At 42.6% G+C, this 20,446-nt stretch overlaps 1 protein-coding gene across 8 annotated transcripts in view; it reads right to left on the minus strand.

The window, feature by feature from the left end:
* The window catches only part of CHL1 (cell adhesion molecule L1 like), a 141,161-nt gene extending 133,115 nt beyond the window's left edge, over positions 1-8,046 (minus strand). For 2 of the 8 annotated variants that reach the window (XM_069811824.1, XM_069811826.1), the window contains exon 1: positions 7,539-7,589. The gene's annotated coding sequence lies outside the window, so the exon portion shown is untranslated. Of the gene's footprint in view, positions 1-7,538; positions 7,623-7,963 lie in introns of those variants that run through there. The other 6 variants (XM_069811827.1, XM_069811818.1, XM_069811822.1 and 3 more) reach the window with 5 other exon arrangements.
* Positions 8,047-20,446: the final 12,400 nt, after the last annotated feature.

A 20,446-nucleotide genomic window follows, 5' to 3' on the forward strand; every position in this document is an offset into this window, starting at 1 on the left:
CAACACCATAATCAGAGATAATAAAAGTCCCAGATTTAGGTGAAAGCCTAAGTCAAACCTCATACAGTCAATAATAGAAAGGTGCATTTGTCATGCAGGTAGTAAACCCTGAGCAATTACCGTGGATTTCAGTAACCCTGTAAATTTAATGAAGTAGGTATGCCTTAGCTTTGTACAGCTGGGACAGTCCTTTAATCACTGTTACTCCATATAGCTTACAGTATGACATTTGTAATTTGTACGAGTCGGAAAACAGGAATATTCATTACTGTTTCCCGGTTATTTGTTTCCATCAAAATAGGAGACAAGAACACGCCACTTGATAGGAGACACCATTAGAAAGCTCCCAACCTGCATGTCTGCAGCGAGCCTGAGCGCGCAGCCCGTTACAGCATCCTTACTGACGGACACGACAAGCCCACGCGGACGTCGGACACGATTCTCCAGAAGCCCAGATGGCGTAAGTCAGTGTAACTCAATCATCCTCAGCTGAACCACAGTAATTTGTATCAGTCAAGGACCTGAGCCATTATGCCTATTTCTCAAACTGGTTAGGTTGTAAATTAGATTTTCATCACTCCTGGGACAAAAACCTGACTCTGCTGAGGTCAGTGGGAGTTTGACCATCTATTTCAGTGGCGCCATGACTTCACCGGTGGTTTTCATGTGCAATATTAATCCTGGAAGTCATCACAGTGTATCGGGTTTATTACTTTCCTAAAAATATATTAAATAAAATCTTCCATTAGTACTCGCAGATACTAGTAGTTCAGTTCTGTGTTATTTTCTTCTGCTCAAATGTAACAAAAGGAATATTTATCTCAAAGGATTTGGGATTTTAATTACCAGAATAGCTATAGTTTTGACTGATGCTTCAGCAGAACTCATACAAAGTAAGCACTGAATACAGTTTATTCAGCTGTAAAACTGCCTCATGACCAAGAAGATCAGATGGGACCTTCTCTGACTCATATCAGGTCAAAATAGAAATCCTCTAAAATCCATTTCCTACAATGAAATTTTACTAGAACAAAGTCGTTGGTGGAGTAATATGAAAGAATAACCTATGGAAAACAAAGCACAGGGCCCTTATCCAGTAACACACCTGAGCAATAGCCCCAATTTGAGTTAATACTTCCACTGAAATCAGCAAACATATTGTGCTTTAGAGTATTTTGCCTATGAAGTAGTAAACCCAACAAAATCAGGCAGACAAACATGGGTGCAAACATGCACACAGACCTGTATCAACCAACACAAACCGCTCCAGTACTGCAGAGGGAAGGATTTTAGTGATGTGACCGCCCAAACACAGTGAGCTATGAGATTGCTCTTGGAAAAAAAATATAGGTGCTTCAAAACCTACAGACAATCTCTTATCATTAACAATTCTCTGATTTCAGTAAAATGAAAAAAAAAAAAAAAAGGTGTATTCTGTGAGTATGTCTAAAAAAAAGCCATAGAGTTAATCATTACTGTTAGCTGAAAGCATTGTTATGGTATTTTCTAACAGAAAAAAAATCTGCCCTGGAATAATAATTGTACTTTTCCTATAAGCAAAGCAATCTTTCATCAAGACTAATTTTATTTCAGGCACTGGGGATACAGCAATGGCACCAGCCATTTTTTACTGAAACATTGTTCCAGGTTTCCATCAGTTTTAATACTGTAACACAGACGACATAACTGAACGATGCATTTTTCAAATATACTTTAAAGCTGTGGGAATACACCCCTTAAAGGCAGCCCTCGCTTCCTTTCAAGTGCCATACAAGCACAGCAGGCAGCATTCAAAGCCACCTCTTCTGTGTCAGCCAGCGGAAAAGGCTGACAGGGAATTGGTTGGGTCACACTCGAAAAGTCACCAAAGGAGACGCAGACTGAAAGGTGGAAGGGCCCGATTCTGCAATTTATTTTTCCCTGTTCCTCTTAGGAGATTACCACCTAGCCAATTAATTTCAGCCGGGAGACTGTCCTGAATAGCGACTGCCAACCTTTCACAGTCGTCTCTAGGGTCTCCCAAAAAAATGGAGACACTTGAAATGAGATTTTTAAAAGCACTGAAGTCCCCTGACTAAGCTATATTGAAAGGTAGGAGGACTTTGGCTCGCTGAAATGTTTAGATACAATTCTTTGGAACTGGAGTCTTGGGCTTTCACTACTTGGCTTGTTTACAGTTAAACTTTCTATTCACGAGGGCGTTGAGACTTCCCAGCCACAACAGACCTTCAGACATGGGTTCATCCCACCTCTAAAGTTACAGCCCTCTCCACCTCTAAAAAAAGACCAGCAGCCACAAGAACATGTGAAGGCGCAACCCACGTGCTGCTTTCCACGCTCCTGTGAGGAAGAGGAGGAGGACGACGACGACAAGGAGGAGGAGGAGGAGGAGGAGGAGAAGGAGGCAGGAGCATCGCTGGGCAGGTGAGAGCAGCCCAGGTGGGGTTCGGGCTGAAGACCAAGAGCATTCGCAGAGCGATGAAAGGTCACCGGTGCACATCTTGCTGTTGCACTGGGGCAGCCCAGGGGAAAAAGTCCACGATCAGTACACAAGGTTCAGCTTTCCCCACCTCCTCGATCGCAAACGTGGGGAGGATGAAACGGGGACACCACGAGAAGCTCCGTTTTTTGCCACAGCGGTTGTTTGGAGATTACCTGTTGGGAGCTCGGCGTGGGGCTGTCCCCGAGGCAGCTCAGCCTGGCTGACAGACCGGCTATTACAGCCAGACCGGGAACCATCTGTTAAAAATATCCTCGAAAGCTGCACTCTTACAGAAAAAACCCTGCCCAGGCTCGACCATTAGCTCCTTCTCCCCCAGCTGCTCAGGCTTGAATCCAGACATCTCTATTTCTTCTGTGCGGCAGAACAGGAGCAAAGATGAGGATGAATCCAAGCAGGCTCATCCCTGTCCTCCCCAATCGCCCCTTCACCCTCCTTAACCCGAGTCATGTCCCCACCACACCTCTAATTTCATACCATCTTGTTGCTGACTCAGCAAAGGGAGAAAAACACCTGAAAAGAGGAATTGGCAGTTTTCTTGATAAATGGAGAAAAGAGAGGCCTAGCAAGGCTCAAAAGAAATTATGAAGACTAAAAGACCTAATGACAAAAGCAACATAAATCTTGTCCTTCTTGCATGGAGCAGGATCTGCGCCTGGAGGTCACACTCGAAACAACTAACACTAGTTCAGCTGTAACAATAAACACTAATTTTAATGATAAACTGTTTTCCATCTGCCTTTTTTGGAGTTTTATACATCCAGGTGTAATGAAGGAAGAAGGAAACATCTGCTAGGGAATGCTGCAACCCCAGAAAATAACACATCACAACGGCCATCACAGCTCCACACTCTGCGTTTCACATGGGGTGCCTGGACACGCTGGGGGGAGAAACCGGAGACGCCAAATATTACCGTGTACCTTCATCGATTTATAATGCAGAGAAAATCACTAATCAGCATTTGGGTATGCAAATGCACTTAGAGAAATCAATGCATAAAACAGATACAAGGAGAGTAGCTGTGAAAAAAAAACCCAACAACAAACACAACCTTGAGTTTTGGGCATTGACTTTGTTGCATAGAAACAACAGCAAAAAAAACCCACAACAAAATCAAACAAGCTCACATGTACCTAAATCTTTACCTAAGTCTATCTAAGCCTAGAAGGGCAATTACAAGTACACAGATTATGACCTATAATAATCTTAGCCTAGGAATATTGACAGTGAGTCGAGATTTAGTTCGCTGTGGTCCACAAATTGCAGCAGTTACTACGGGCACTGCTACAACATCCCCTTCTAGTCCAATACACCAGTAAATCATGCAATACCCAAGCTCTTTGTCTTGGAAAGAAGAGAAATACCTCGATTCCTTCTTCTCACCAAGAGGGAGAAAGAAATCTTCCAGAATGCCAACTACTATCTGAGTAAATTAAATGCTGTGACAGCCTGCAGTTCTCCTAGCCCTAGTATGCTTTTTCTTAGTTAGGATTTTAGAAGGAAAAGGCTATGCCTGTATTAGCAAGTAGCAGAGCTCAGAAGGGCATAGATGAGTAGAGCAAAATGGTGCTGGGAACCCCAAATCCACCCACGCACATTGCAAAGGCTTCACTTCAGCTCTAGGCAGGAGGCCACGGATGAAAAACCCATTAGCAGCTGAAGTGCACAAAGTAAACTCCTGAAACAGATATTCTGGCTTAGGTTCATCCGAAATTAATCCGGTCTGTGCGGTCTCCCCATAACGCAAACCAAAGCACAGCAGGTGGGGATGGGACAACTGCAAGATTCCCTTCCAAGGTGCACTCCAGAACTAAGATGCCAGCGTACACGGACCCAGGGGTAACAATAAAGGGTTCACTGACATAAAAATATAATTCCACATGTATGAAGTGCATGCAGGATGCTGCAACCTGGTTAAAGCCAATATTTGTACTCTGGGTATACAGAACCATGATAACATTTATCTTCCTTTTGCTCTTTGAGTACTAAATCTGTTATTTCCTTACACAAAATCACTCTGTTAAGAAACCAGTGTCTTCTGCGAGGACAACCCAGCAGAGATCTCCAGCCATATGGGCTGTAGGATGGGCCAGACTGCCCTGACATAACTCGGACAACAATCAAACCACATGCTCCATCTTGCATTTAATTTACTCATAATGGAGCATGGGGTAACGCCACAAGACCTTGCAGGATCTCACATCTCGAGACAGCATGAGGGGATCTGTTCAAAAAGCATTTGGTAGATGACTGTCTTTGTTAAGACTTCTTGTCCCACTAATTATTTTGGTTTTTGAACAGCAGTCTAACCAAGAAAGGGCAATTGAAACTTGTTATAAAACACTGAGGACATCACTGCCAGAATATGGTGTACAAGTAAGATTCCTGCTCTTCTCTTCACACCCATGCTGCTCCCCAGACCCTGTACTGAGGCATCGATTTTAATTATACATAATCTGAGGTTGTTATAAGGTGGGCTTTGTGCTAGCAAAAAAAAAAAAAAAAAAAGGATCTTTAACAAAACAGAATTTCTACTTTCCTGGACAAATATACCAAAAAGAAATTGTGGCATCTTGGTGGGTTGCTAAGCAACCAAGAGCTCCAGTGTCACTTGTTTGTGATCAATTCAAGTCATTCATCAGGCGCTGAAGCACCAGCTCAGGAATTCCAACAAATCTGCGCCTTGGGAAAGCCACGGGGACTTCCTGCCACACAATAACACTTTCTTTCCTCCAAGATAAACTTTGTAGATGTTCTTTTGATCTGTGTGATACGTTAATTCATTATTCTTAACATACTGCTAATGGGAAAAGCTATAATTAACTAACTACAGCATTGTAACGCATGCAAGATAAACTGAACTAATTAGTAGTGTTTAAAGTAGTCCCTGTCCTCTCCCACTGGGGAAAGGAGCAGATCCCTTCTTATCACAGAAGCAACTGTCCACAACATCGTTTTATGTACAGCTACCTTTTTTTTTTCTTCATTTTTCCTTCTAAACTTAAGTGATAAAGTATATTTTTATTGGCAAACAAGATGGCTACAATCCAAGCCACTGGAGGTACACATACATGTCGTGAATAATGTAATCTTTCATTTAAATGAAGGCTTATCTGCTGGGTTTCTTGGGATAAAGTGGACTGTTGTACTTTCATTCATTAATGACTGAAGTAACACATACTAAATGCCCATAATAATTACATTCACTCACACTGACAGTGAGTTAAATGTAATCAAAGTGTATATAGCTGAAGTACGGTCTCTTCATTTCAGCCTCAGATTCCAAATTCATTTTATTCCTATTTTGATAACAATCAATAATAAATTGCAAGAGTTTAGAGAACGAACCAGTTTAAAAGCTGTGTTGCATATAGCAAAACTTCTACAACTCTTGGATTGCTGACAGGTTTTTTCCTACTAAAGATATTTCATGATACTTTTACATATATTGTGCAATATTCCTGAAGGAACTCCATTACCTCCTGCAAACCTTGGTGGTATCTTATCTTTTGCATTTCATGTTAATGTAACATAGTCTAGTCTTGTAGTTCTTCTGTAAGCCAGACTCCACTGACAGCAGATGTTCAGCCTAAGTAAGGACTACAGAAACTGGCTAACAAGAATTTTCTAATTTTTTAATGACTCATTGGGAGAGGTGGGTTTTGGTTTGGTTTTATTTTTTGGAAAGACAAAGAAAATTCCTTACTTTTAAGACACAGAAAAGTGTTCATGCAGCAGTAGTCGAGCACACTAATACTTCATGCCAGTAAAAGCCAAGCAGAGGATCACGGGAAGCAATGGGCAAAGGATCACATGCACAGCTCCGACAAGGCAACGTTGCATGTGTGTTCACGAACGGGCAAAAATTACACATTCATTTTAAGGTGTAGGTTTTTCCCCCATCTCCTTTCCTCAGGCCTGTAACTAAACTTATAATATTTATTATTTATTGCTTTTGGAATGGTGTTTGGGAGAGCTACATAACGTGTATTTAACTCAGTCGCATCAAATGAACCCTTGACAATCAGACAAAAATACCACCTGTCAGGTCTCTGGTGAAATTTTCCAAAACATGTTTCAAGCAAAACTGTTCCTAGGTAGTGCTGATAATGAATTCATTTGCTTTCTATCTGTTGAGTTATGGTTAAATACCTGTATGTTATCCAAAATATCATAGTTTAGCTCCTTTCTACCCCAAAATGAGAGGCAAAGTAGTATTAGTCATAGAAGCGATAGATGAAAAGTCTATTTCCATTTACTGTGTCCGACTGTTAGAAAACAGAACCTCCTTGCATTATGAAGACCTAAACCTAGCTGAGACCGCTGATGCTCTGATCGTGCAACGCAAATTAATAACACACAGCACACGACACTGAGGTTTAAAGATTCTTACAGCTCTCCTGGAGCGCAACACAATCACATCACTTCCCCAGGGGAAAAAAACAAGGGCGGGGGTACTTTTCTAATTATTTAGGTATTGCAGGAAAAAAAAAAAAAAATACTCTCCAAAAATCACTAGTGAAGGAAAGAAGAAGCGTTTTGCCACAGACGCCTGACATCCAGGCTCGCAAACTTGAACCCACCTAAAACCACAGGAGACCGAGCGCGCCAGCCCCCAGCCCACTCCCACCGTGTTTTTGACCTCCGCGGACCCCCCCGAACCCCCAATTCCCCTCCCCATTCTCCGCATCCAGCCTCCCTCACCCACCTCCCACCTCTCCCGGGCTCCGCACCGCTCCGCACCGCTCCGCACCCTCCCGCAAACTTTCCCCGGGGCAGCGGCTCCTCCGCCCCGCCGGGACGAGAGAGCCCGAGCGTACAAGGAGGAGGAAAAAAAGATTCATAATAATAATTACTGTTATTATTAAAGAGGCTTTTGGTGGAAAAGGCAGGGAGAGAGGAGGAGGCGGCAGGGGCAGCGGGGCACCCGCGGTCCCAGCGCTCTCCGCCAGCCCCGAAAGGGGATGGGGATGGGAATGGGGATGGGAATGGGGACCGGGACCCCCTCCCAGCCCAGTGTGACCCCCCCAGCGTTACCTTGAGCCCTGCACGGGCAGAGCCGGCAGCTCGCAGGGCGGTAGGGGGGGGGATGATGGCCGGAGCCCCGTCCCAGCTTTCCAAATTAATGGCTCCACCCCGGAAAAAAAAAAAAAAAAAAAAAAAAAAAAAAAAGGAAAAAAAAAAGAAGAGGCGGGGGGGGGTGGTAGTGGTGGGGGGAGCCCAACCACCCCGAACCCAGCTCCACACCCACGAGAAGGAAGAGGGGTCCCTCCGTGACTGGCATCACTATCTCCTCCGGCAGAGCTTGCAGGGAGCCATGGCAACGAACCCCCCCCCTCGCACCTCCCCAAACCTCTGCCCGCCTTCCCCCCCCCTTCCCCGAGGTTGGGAGAAAGATAGTGATGGGGGGGGGGGAACCCCGAGCCGCCCCCAGCCCCCCGGTCCCTCCCGGCGGTTCCCACCTGCCCGATCCGACGCCCCTCCGAGCGAGAGCCGGCAACCGGCTTCTCCGGGCGGCACCTGGGGATGGAGGGGACGGGGCTGGGGCTGGGGGGGGGGAGCCCCAGCCCGGCCCGACCCTCCTGCACCTCCCCTGCCCGCCTCCAGCCTCGGGGGGGGCAGCGCTGCCGCCTCCCGTCCAACCCCCCCCCGTAAAGGGAACGGCGGGGCACGGGGCGGGGATGGGGGTTTGGTGTCGGTCAGCCGAGAGCCAAGGCAAGGAAGGGGTTAAAGAAATGAGAGGTGCATTTGGGGGAGTGTGGGGGGACTCACGGTTTGCCACCGGGAAGATCCTGGCTTGGTAGCTCGCACTTTGGAGGGGGCTGCTAAAATGGGGGCTTCTTGTCTTTTGGCGTTGCTTTTTGGAGGAAAGGGTGAGGGGTCAGGAAAGCTCAGGTGGGGATGGGGCGTCCCCCCGCCGTGTGCTCATCAGCGCAACACCTAGTGCTTTATAGGTACAAACCTCTGAAAACCTGTCTTTTCCTCATTTTTTTTTGCAAACGCCCCTCTTCCCAATTCTTGCTGCGTGATCTCTACAGCGTGCGCGACCACAAAAACCCGACCGGGTTTATGTGTGTGTGTGCTTGAACACTCAGACTTTCTGCCTGTATGGTTTACTTCTGTAACCCCTTTGTGGAACGGGCTAAATTTTTAAGTGATTGCCGAAGACAGTCGCCACAAATCTGCCAGTCATTTTCTTAAGCGCTCCATCCAGAGACGCCGTGTGGAGGTGGTGAAGGTCAGACATAATCATTTTCATGAGGACTTGGACTTCTCAGACAATTTTCTGTCTCACTGCTGACCTTTGGGTGTTTTTATTTTCTCTGAGCCTTGTCTAATGCAATGAACAATAATCATAAAGTAACGTTCACAGGCATTAAACCATAAAACCACCCTACCGAATCACAGTTAGCACTCACGGGGATTATTATCATTTGGGTTAAAGATTTTTTCGGACAGTAGCAATCAGAATTTGTGGAGGTGCTGGCCAACTTGTGTTGTTCGTCTCCAGCTGATTTAGGTAGGTGAGCTGACTTTTTGGACAAGAAGTAAATAATTACATTTAAGGAAAGCTATTATAAACTAAAAGTGGCAGTAAAAGAAAAAAAATCTGAAAACTAGTAGGGAAAAGGGTAGAATAGTTTAATATACTCGTTCTGTGTTAAGAAAGCAAATGCAAAACTCTGTTAAAGCAATGTTATGCTTGATATTTTCATCATGCAAAGTCAGGCAATTCATAGATCTGATTTTCATATTAAACTATGTTTAAGTCAACTTGCGCCAATATAAATGCCAAAGTTCTCACCAATTGCGTGGAGAAAAGCTGCTATTATGTAAGGAAAGCGTGCTGTGGTTGCTTAGAAAGCTCTGACGTTGGGCAGTCGGATTTCTGCGCAGCGGAGGCCCGGCCCAGAGCACACATAAGGGAATGGGAGTTCTCCTTTTGAATCCCACTCTCATAGTAAGTCAATTCAGGATTTGGCTGTTTTGTCCAAAGACAGTGAAATGGTATATTTACAGCACATTGCCTCCCAAAGCAACCAACAGCTAAGCAACAGGCCTGTGCCCCCGTGTTGCAGAAACCTCAGAAAACAAATGGAAAAAGAGACAGCTGTAGAGGAACGTCTCGACCGTGTCAGGGCTGCCGATGTACTGAAAAGCCATTTGACCCAGTAAAAACGTGGCCATCAGAGATCGAGTCAAAATCCAGAGATGACTGGAGATTTACTGAAGTGTTGGCAAAAACCGAAGACGCCAAGGGTGGGAAGCTGTGCCCTGCTCGTCTGGGAGCAGAGATAACAGAGCTGGCCGGAGAGCTGGGAAGAGCTGGCATTGCCCCTCCTGCTATTGCCAAGAGGATGAAAAACAGGGGCAATGACTCTTACCCACTTCTGGCCAATACTGCCCTCCTCCTGGGATGCCTCAGCCGTACCAAGAGTTTCCAGGCTGATTTCTGCAGGGCTCTGACATAAAGAAGAGACACGACAATTTAATTACCTCCAGTGACTGCTTGAGGCAGGGCTGCTGCCAAAGTCAACTTCCTAGGCTGCCCATACCTACGTCGCAGCATCCACTACCCAGATACGCCGTGCCACGAACAGAAGGAAGCTGGACTCCCAAAATGCAGCGACCGCTTAGACTTTCATTTCCCTGCCTAGCTGGCCCAACTTTTAGATCCTCCCTGGCAACATGATTTCCCCAGGGTCTTCTTCAATTTTCAGGTTTCAGCCTGTAATACGGAAACCATTAAATGGTTTTAATTTTTCGACACAGAATTGTGCAGAAAGTTTTCCTTCCACTAGGAAGCCAGCTGGTGGAAAAGTCAAAGTACGTCAGCTTACCAAAAACTGCTTCCTGCTGCCAAAATAAAACGTGTTCTTGTTCATAGTAAGACATGGCACTAATCGCATCTATTTCCAAGACTAGGGTTTGCCTTAAGTGAAGTGTAAATAGACATAATCCATAGTGCTCCAGATCTCACTGGGTAATGAAACAGGGCAAATGTCATCGCACTTAAGTCTGCACAGAACAAAAATAAAGACAGAGAAGCACAGTTCGGTCCTGTCCACGTCTCCACAGAACTGCTCTTTATTTTGGGATTTCCTGCTGAAAATCAAGGAGCCTTTTCATCAAACCCACTACTTGATGTGAGACTGAGAGCACAACGCTGCTAGAAACTTTGGAAAAATTCATTAAATCTCTCCAGGCTAGTAGTGATCACATATTTAAAATACACATTAAATACATAATATTGTCTCAAATCAAGTGTGAGGAAAAAAACTCAGAATATTTATCTCAGGAGTTGTCCAAAGAAACCAGAAGGAATAGAGGGTGTGTTTGTGCCTATTGCAACTTTAACTTGTTACCTCATTCACTGAATGTACTCCCTCAAGAAACGCCTACCATTTTAAAATCAGTTCCAGAGTCTGATGGGAGGCTCAGAAGATTTCTGATCTTACTCTAAATGCCCCTTAAGATACATGAAATACTCAGGACAAAAGAACAGATTGGCCAGACTTTCTTCAGAGAAAATTCATTTTGCTTGTAATTGCCAGCACATATACCACCACCACAGCTCGTTAATAAAGATGATGGAATTTTTCAAATAGGTAGATATGCAAAAATGTGAATGTACTTGAATATCAAAAGCCACAATTTGATTTTTTTTTTTTTTTTTTTTTTTTTTTAAATGCTAAGTTTCTGGGAATCTGTTTTGGTCCTGGACAAATTAAATGGCTAAAATAATTGACATCATGCCAACTAGCATTTTTTCCATGTCAAAATTTGGGTTGGAAATTATGTCCTACTGCAACTTTTCACAGTATTTTCATAAACTTTGGAATTTTTAGAATATTTAAATTATACCAGATGAGGTGTATATTGAGAAGCACAAAGCTCCATTACAAACTTTGAGCTCATAGGGAAAGATTTCATCTGTAAAGGGCAAAATACAGATGAGATAGTGATGCATGTTCCACTAATGCTTTCTTAAACTTGTATCTGAGTACACATCATCAGTAGCCTTGAAATGTTGAAAGTTAGACGGGTCTTGACCAGAGCAGAGAAGCTATAGACGTGCTAGAAAATGCTCATCTATTCCTTCATAATGAGAATACATGAAAAATCCATGTGATCAAAGGACAGCAAATTTAAAATGAATTAAAGGAACTACCACTTTTCGCAGTTCAAATCAATCCCAGGAATTTAGGCTTTGAAGAACCTGGAGTGAAATGTTGGGATTTTTTTCTTAATATAATTTTTTAAAGGCTGGATAATTTTATGACTGCTAATAACATTTGTAACTACGCAAGCTAAGATAATAACAACGGTAATCAAATCTCATGCTTCAGGGCATAAATTGATTGCTTGAAGGGGCTATGGAGGTTTTTCTTTTTTCCCACTGCTGAGTACATGATTTCACAACTGACTAAGTGCATTACAAGGGGTGTGTTTGCTACTGTAGCTAGACAATTGATCTAATCCGTAATAACAAATACGACACCAAAATACAGTGAGCTGCCTATCTGCTTTGCAAACACTAATAGGTTTAGGATCAAATTCAGTGAAATATTTGGTTCTTATTTTCCAGTTAGCTTCCTACAGTTCTTTTGAAAGAAAGCAGTAAAGTCTAGATTATTAAATAAATAATAAAAAGAACCCAAACCACATGAAACTTAGGAGCAAGAATCTCACAATGAATCTTAAAGACCCAAGTTAGGCAAATGGGTTCCTCCATACTTAGGTTCAGATTCAAAGATGGGGATGAAAAACAATCAATTCATGGAGTATCAAATCACCACGCAGGCTGACCCATGCATCTCCTATGGCCGGCTTGTAAGAAGACAACCATATGTTTCCATCAAAAAAGAGGCTGTGGTTCTCTTTCCTTTGAAAAACAGGCACAGCAAGAGATGAGAGAGCTCAGCCTGGAGATGGGGATTTAGGTTTAATTCCCAGCTGTACCAGAAAGCTCCACACAAGTTCGCATTCTGCTCCAGGACAGATAGACTGAACTCTGTAGAACACATTGCATCAAGCAGAAAATAATTGAAGATTCACTGGACCCAGCCTGGAGCAAAACTGAGCCTTACCTTCGTTACGGTATTTGTGGAGGGAAGGCTTGAGCTCCAGTGGTGCCACAACAGACTATTCATGCTTTTTCCTTCAAGCATTCACTAAAGATCCTAGAACCTGTCCAGAATGCTTCTTTCTGAATGAATATATAATATAACATATAAGAACAACTTTGTAATTTCTCATCTTTGATGGCATTGCTTGTTAAGTGAGACCTTTATCATTCCAGGTTTTAGGCTTGGGTTGACTTGGTTTGGGTTTTGTTTTTTTGGTTTTGGGGTTTTTTTGTTGTTTTTTGTTTGGTTTTTTTTTTGCACTGCACAGCAGTGACATTGCCAGATACCACACTTCAAAGAGCAGAACTCCATAGCACAGGTTTCAAGTTCGTACATGTGTTGAATGTAGAGATCTGCCACGTCAGTTTAGTTGGCCACTCCACCACAGTGGCTCCTTTGGTAGCCTGCCCAGTTATCTAGTTGGTGTGTACCAGTTTCTGGAACGAAGCTACAAAACTGTAAGTCCAACAGAAAGGCTGTGCCTGAACAACAGACCAACGCACGCCCGGTCATCCAGCACAGAACGGGACAAGGTCATTTATAAAGAAAAGCAAGTACCGTACTCACAAAAAATGCTATCTGAAAATGTATCTTTGGTCTCTGCACAGAACTGGCACAAAGCCCAGAAAGAGCAAGCCACAATATTTAGAGAAGTGGAATTGTGACTCACGTCAGGACAATGGCATTGATCTCATTCATTTGTGGAAGAGATTAAAGAGGCCTAGAAATAAAGATTTTCTATTTCCTGAACAATAACTGCTAGTCACTGGACAAAACATCAGCAACGAGGTCCCCACAGTTGCTCTGATTCTTGCCTAGTGTGGAGGTGGGATATGTAGAATGAAGCCTTTGCCTGGATAACCCATGAACACAGTCATAGCTTTTTCAGTGATGTAGATGAGACCTATCGCTCACCAACTACTGAATAAAATGAACTCTTTTTGCTTTCTGTCAAGGTCAACTGGTGTAATTTGCACATAATGTCTACTGCCAAAACCCTACATTGATATAAAACAACCTGATTATCTATACTGCCCTATACAAAATAAAAACAAGTATTTTAAAGAAATCGTTTGTGCACCTTTTTCCACGGAGAGTCAAACCCATTTGGATTATAATAAGTAACATTTACGGAATTATTGTAGCTACCTTTGAAACCAAGCACAGTTATGAATGTAAACAGCTGATTCAGAATTACCAGGGACCCCCCTTCCAAGTTCTGCAGACACGTGAACAAGATGATTACTGAGGGGTTCATTTGGTTTTCATGAGAAAAGAAGAAATGACACTGATCTCTTAAGACAGGGACAAACAGTGGTCTTGGCTAATGCTATCATTTGTATTCTTCCATTTTTTATGTCCATATAGTGAAACGGTTTTATTAAAATAACCTACGTTAAAGTCCAAATCGAAAACAAAACACTAGATGGTTTGTTGCTGAACCATTTGGTGCTCCCCGTGTTCCTTTACCAATTTAATCTGACTGGTGGGTTGCAGGGTGTTCAATAGGTCACCTGCATCAGCAATTTCAGTCCAGACAATTTGCTTCTAAATACTACATGGTATGATACACATTTTCCAATTACATTTCAGACTGCTTTTAAATTCTGCTAGACAGACGAAGTTATATGAAGAATAGAAGGCTTAGGAAACAACAGCATACAAATAACTGCCCATTAAAACAATTTTTTTTTGCACAGTCAAGCTATACAAAGTTATTAATGTGAGGAGGAAAGCAATAGCTTGATCAACAATGTAAGACTTTTAAAAAATATTGGCAATTCTCATGTAACAGAATATGTAAATGATTTATCCCTCTTCAATGTCCTTCAGACAAGACACACAAGGAGAAAAAAATTAGTACTGTGAATATCAGATACAATAATTGGGAAAACACTCTGTAAAAACAAGCATACTTCTGTCTTACCCTTCAACCTTATATACATATATATATATATATATACACACACATTGATGTTATGGAAACCCAGGAAATTTTATTAAAAATAAGCAATGCTCAGTAAATACTGGAAATACTGTCACCAGACCGAGGTGATGAGCGTGAGTCAAAAATTACATTCTTACAAGAATGAAACTAAGCACTCCCTTGAAAGTCTGGGGATTACCAAAATGGTCAGCATTACACTTGTCAGGTATGATAATACACCCTAATAGTTTTAGTAGACTCTGCAGGCAATACTTAGTATTTTTTTTCAGTATCTAAATTAAAAGGATAAATACTTTCAAACCTTCAAATCAAAACTAACAGTAAATGGAGGCCTGTGGTGCAGGGTGACCTTAACCATTTGTTTAGCTGGCTGTAAGCAAGCAGTATGCTTTTTCAGAATAGCCAGTAAACGCAATGTGATGGAGCAAGGAACAAGGAATGCAAGGGATAGAATCAGGATCCCTATGAAGAACCTATACTCTGAGCGGGACATAAGTCTGAGAGAGATTTAAGAACCATAGGTTGAACCTTATCTATTTGGAGGGCTACAAAATCCATAGCTGTATAAGCAGAGGATATTAAGTAGGTATAAAAAGTCTCTATTGCTTTTGTATTTTGTGCTGGTATGCATTTTGGAATTTAAGTGTCTAGTTCTACCATCTGCAGCTCAGGAGGGATAGCAAACTACTTGTTAGGATTCACAAAGGAGTCAGGGAAACAACTGCAGCATTTGAAAGTACATCTTAGAACGAGCAATGAGAATTCATCAAGTAGCATGTTAAGAGGTGATTAGATCCCAGTCTGTGGAACCAGAAGGAATAGGTATTTTGTAGTGGAGGGCTCCTCTATCCAGCTGACAAAGTATAACAAGATCTAATAACTGGCAGATGAGAAAACTGTTTATTAATTTTTTTTCTGAACAGTGAGTTTAATTAACCTTTTAGCAACATTTTCCTAGTTGTGCCAAGCTATTCATGACGGGCCATTATAATACCAAGACTACCTATTTTTCTTAAAAATACTTTTTAGCTCAAGAAAAAAAAAGATTGAATCGGGAATGTATAATATAAGAAATTCCTGTTGGCTGATCACAAAGGTTGTACTGCAGCCCTTGCTGATGCCCAGCAGTGACAAAAAGCACAACTAAGCGCAAGATCTAGGACAACAGGACCCTGGAATGAACCAAGGGTGCACTGCTCCAAAGATGACCTCCAAAGAAACCCCTTAAGCCAAGTCCTGTCAGGAAAACGAAACTGGTTTTGAGACCTGTCTAGCTGCAAAGTGGCTGCAGCTGTAGGAGACCACGCAGGCTGACCCTGCTCTGTCGTCCTCCCGTTCCTGCCTGCATAGTCCAGCTCTGGGATGGAGCAGAAAAAATCCTCAGTTCCAACAGCTACATCTTGCTCAAGGGCTTGAAAAAGTTTCTCAGAGAGGTAATGTGCTCCCTCAGAAACCGACAGCAAAATCGGGTATATGTCATCTTAAACGTGCGTACTAGTTTGGCTAGACGTTAAATCCAACACTGAGGGGAAACAATACCAGAGAAAAACTGCTGTCAAATTCACCTGTATTTAGAGCCACGTGGGTGTGCTATGTTACATACTGATTTAATGATATAGAATTATCATGCAGTTCAAGCTCAGCTGACTTCCCGCTCCTTGAAGTTAATGTGGCTGTGACACTTTCCATCAGCTGAAAATTTATCCTATATACTTTTCTAAATATATCTATCATCTCTAACAGCTCCCAAATTTCAACTTCATTGAAACTGCTTTCTCAGTCCTTCCGCCATCTGCTTTTTTGCTGGGCTCACATGTGCTTCTCTGGCAGTGACTCTGTAGACCATACTAAAGCAGTGAAAAGCACAACGGAAGGTATAATTTTAAAGTGTCTTGCCTCACTTCGGAGTGAAATGCACTTATATCACGAACGCATAATGATTAAAAAAATATCAGAAGCCGATACACCTACATTTGGGTATACATTTCTCCGCAAAGCATTCACTGACCGCTGACAAAACCAATCTCTTACAAGGTCCGTAAACACAGCCTAGCATATATTCCACACTTGAAGAGTCGCACACATCCCTTATACAACCACCAAAGAAAGAAATCCCCATGCCAACGTTCAAACTCTGGACAGGAATGCAAGTCAAACATCATTTTGCCACGATGACAGTAATCACCAATGTACAAAAGGAACTTTTCTAAAAGGAATTGTTTCTAGAAAGCTATATTCAATCCTCTGTCCAAGCTGTGAATACCCAAATTGTTTATATTTCACTTACCTTTGCTAGAATGGGTATCCTTCCCCAGTGCCATCTATGATGCACTGAGATACATTAAAAGGCTTACACGTTTTCTTGATAGAGGAGCCAGAAGGGAGAAGAGGTTACCATTTTCTTTCAAACTATAAATAAAACAAAAAACTCTTTCAAATTTTAGTTCTTTCTACGTGACTACATCTCATTCCAACCTATATAATTATCTTCTGGATTCATTGGTTAATTTATCCCCTAATTTGTAGAAGGGAGATTGTTTTGTTCTCCATCCTTATTGCCAAGAGATTGGACTGACTGAAAATAAAGAGAGGGATGTTAAATAATGCAACTGCAGCAAAAGCAAAGCCAAACAAACCTAACACAAACCTTTAAAAAAAGGAACTCCTTATAAGATAACCTGTCTATCCAAAGTGGGAGTAACCAAGGTTTAAAAGACGAAAGAAGACTTCAAAATAGGCATGGCAACCTCTGATCTGAGTTTTTGCACTCATAAAAGTTTTAATTCTACATGAAGATGCATTTCTTCAGGCACAGCGGTTGAAATATAACAGGGCCCTTAGGTGGAAAATTAGAATATAAAGGCTATCAACTGCCAATTAATCTTGTGAGGTCAATGGGAAACAGCCAGAATTGCTGTTTCCAGATGGGTGAAGGGACGCTGCGGAATTTAATTTATCCTGTTACCAATGCACTCTGGCAGATCTCTGAGCCTACGCTCTCAAAAAAGGAACTGAAAGACCAATGAGTTGACAAGATTTGGGGCCTTATGTGTCAGCTTCGTACAGTGCCTGGGCTGGAGATGTAAATTCACCCACTAAGTGGATAGGTGGGACACGTTGCTGTGCCACCCTCATCTGACCGTTTAGAATGGCCTGCAATGGGTCTCATCATGTGGCCAAAGGTGATGCATTATCACATACAGTCCAGGAGATGCACAAGAGAATGATTTGCTGTTTAATATTATTTGACTATTAATTTAAATATTAGTAGTGCTGGTTAAAAATCTCTAAACTGTTTAAAGCTAGCCACATTTTAGATCGGGTTATAAAGTATTGACTTACCATAAACAGTTGAGCACTTTTAACGTTCGATGTTGAAATGTAAAATGGGCTAGCAATTTGTGTTTGTCAAGAGCAGCTGAGAGGTATTAAAATTAAAAAAAACCAATCATGTCTTCAAATAAAAAAAATCACGGAAATCTTCAAAGCAATGGCTGAAGGTGTGAATGCTGTCACTGATTCATGCAGCTTTGTGCTTCACTGAGAAAAAAACCTGAGAAATATTTGTTTTACTGTGTGTTTTGACTCACGTTTTCTCATCAAAAGATGCTATTTGAACTTAAATTACTGAGCAAGCTGCAGCATATTTATGGCTGTGGATCTCCAGAGAGAATTTTCAATACGGTGAGGAGCCCTGTGCTGACAAAGCCTCTTTTAAACCACGGCTGATCTAGATGTGGTCACAGACCACTCAGCCAAGGCTGATTTTAAATACCTCTGTAATAAAGTCAAGTATACCAGATAACCGCTGTGGGCATCTATTATGGTTACTAACATATTAATTGACTAATGTAGTTAAAAAATTGGATAGTCTTAAATATGAAATGCCGTCTCCTTAAAATATGTTGTGATGTGTATTAGCTCATTACAAATGGCATTAATATAATACCAGTAACAGACAACAGTATAGATGAAATAACATATTTTCCCTTATGATACTGGTTTATGGCGAGTATTTATCCTCCAAGATATACAGTTAATCTTTAACCTAAGCATAAGTTACCCTTCACGACAAGGGAAAATTTGCTTACGTGTTTCCCAGAAAATGCTGCTTTGGTCCACCAAAGAAGGTAAGGTTATTAGGTGGAAAAGTGAGAGGCCACAGATTTCCCCTCGCTCTGTAGGTTGACAAAAGTATTTCCCAGCTGGAAAGTCAGTGTGGTAAGTTGTGCAAGGCAATGGAGAAATTCATGTTGCAAGTTCAGCACGCAAACCACCAAAAGGCAAGAGAAAGTAAAATGTGGCTTAAACTGTGTTGAAGAGGATAAGAAAGGCTTATGGGTGGGTGTTTACGCTGATGAGGTTAGTGGCTTGGAGTGTGACCCAAAGAGAGGATAAGATGGATTGCTCTAACGGTGTTGTCTCTATCTCCTGTAGGAATGACAGTGAATAATGGGGCTTTAATTGGCAGCCGCCTTTTCACCTGTACTGAGTAAGTGCTCTCACTTGTGCCTGCTGGAGTTATGCATCCCAAAAAGGGCAAAGACAAGCTGGAATTAATAAAAAAAGATGACAGAGTAAGAGATGAGCACATTTTGACTGCTGGTATAAATCAGGAGTAATGCCAAGGAGCAGTAGAGTGATACCTCTGTGAAACAGGAGCAAGTGTGATCAGAATGAGACCCTTTCTCATTAAGTGAACAAGTCACTTCTGAATCAGGAGAGAAACATAATACTGCCTTAAATTAAAGCTGCTTGAAAAACAACTTTTGCTATTCAATTTGTACAGGATTTGTTTTGCTCACAGAATAATTTATCATTATTTCTATTGCAGTAATGACTATGAGTTCAGTGTTATATTAGGCTGTGTGCGCACTCCTGAGATAACATTCAAAAAGATAGAAATCAAGCAAAGAATGGCACAAACAATGACAGTGTAATGGGGTAATGGGGAATTTTGGCAATCAGGCCGTATGCTTCGTAGGCTAATGCTCTTTTTGCAGTTTTTTTAATAACGTGAAGTTGTTGTGTCCTTTCACACTGTAACATAATGGCTGGTTTGGGCTACTTTACTGGAGGGCAACTCAGGGGACAGGAGGGGAAGAGCTCTTTTGAAGTGAAAAGAAAAATAAAAGAAGATGTTAAAAATGAGGGTAAACGAGGAGCAGGGTGGGGGGGATGATGAGTGAGTGTCAGTGGGAACACTGCCTTGGCCAACACCATGCTGTCCCACTGCACCCAAGCGGGGCTGGGGGCAGACCGAGGCCCCAGGGTGAGATGGGGGGGTCAGACCTGGGACATCCAGAAGGTCCAGTCAGAACCGGCAGGAGATGGGGTCAAGGACAAGGCTACCCAGAGGGTGACTCTGAGGTCCATCCCATAGCACGGGTCCAGGGCTCACCGGTCAGTGAGGTGGGACCGTGGGAGACAGAGCGAGGCACAACCACGCCGGTGCCATGTCCTAAACACACCTGGGTGCCCGGGGCTGGGCTTAAATACAGCTCCTGGGTCCTTCGGGAGAAGGCGTGAGCGTGGGGGTCCTGGTGAGCCTGCTCAGAGCAATTAAGTCTATTAGTGCCCTCAAGAGATGGGGTGAAAGAGGATGCACAGCAAAAGGATAATGGATAAAAATTAACTGACTGATAGAGCTGAAAGGCATTAGCCCCTTGTGTGATGGTGCGGATCTGCACCGCAGAGCTGAGTTTCTCATTTCAGTTCAGACAACGACAGAATTTAAGTTTCCTTTGTAGGAGCTGGGGGGGGCTGGCTTTTGTCTTCAAAGGACGTTTCAGCCTGGGGAAGAAGGGAAGTCTCTGGGGTCTGCCCCAAGCCTGGGGGAGGCTGTGGGGTTCAGGAGACCTGATGGA

Source organism: Haliaeetus albicilla, chromosome 24, assembly GCF_947461875.1.
Source record: "Haliaeetus albicilla chromosome 24, bHalAlb1.1, whole genome shotgun sequence".
Classification (NCBI taxonomy): Eukaryota; Metazoa; Chordata; class Aves; order Accipitriformes; family Accipitridae; genus Haliaeetus; species Haliaeetus albicilla.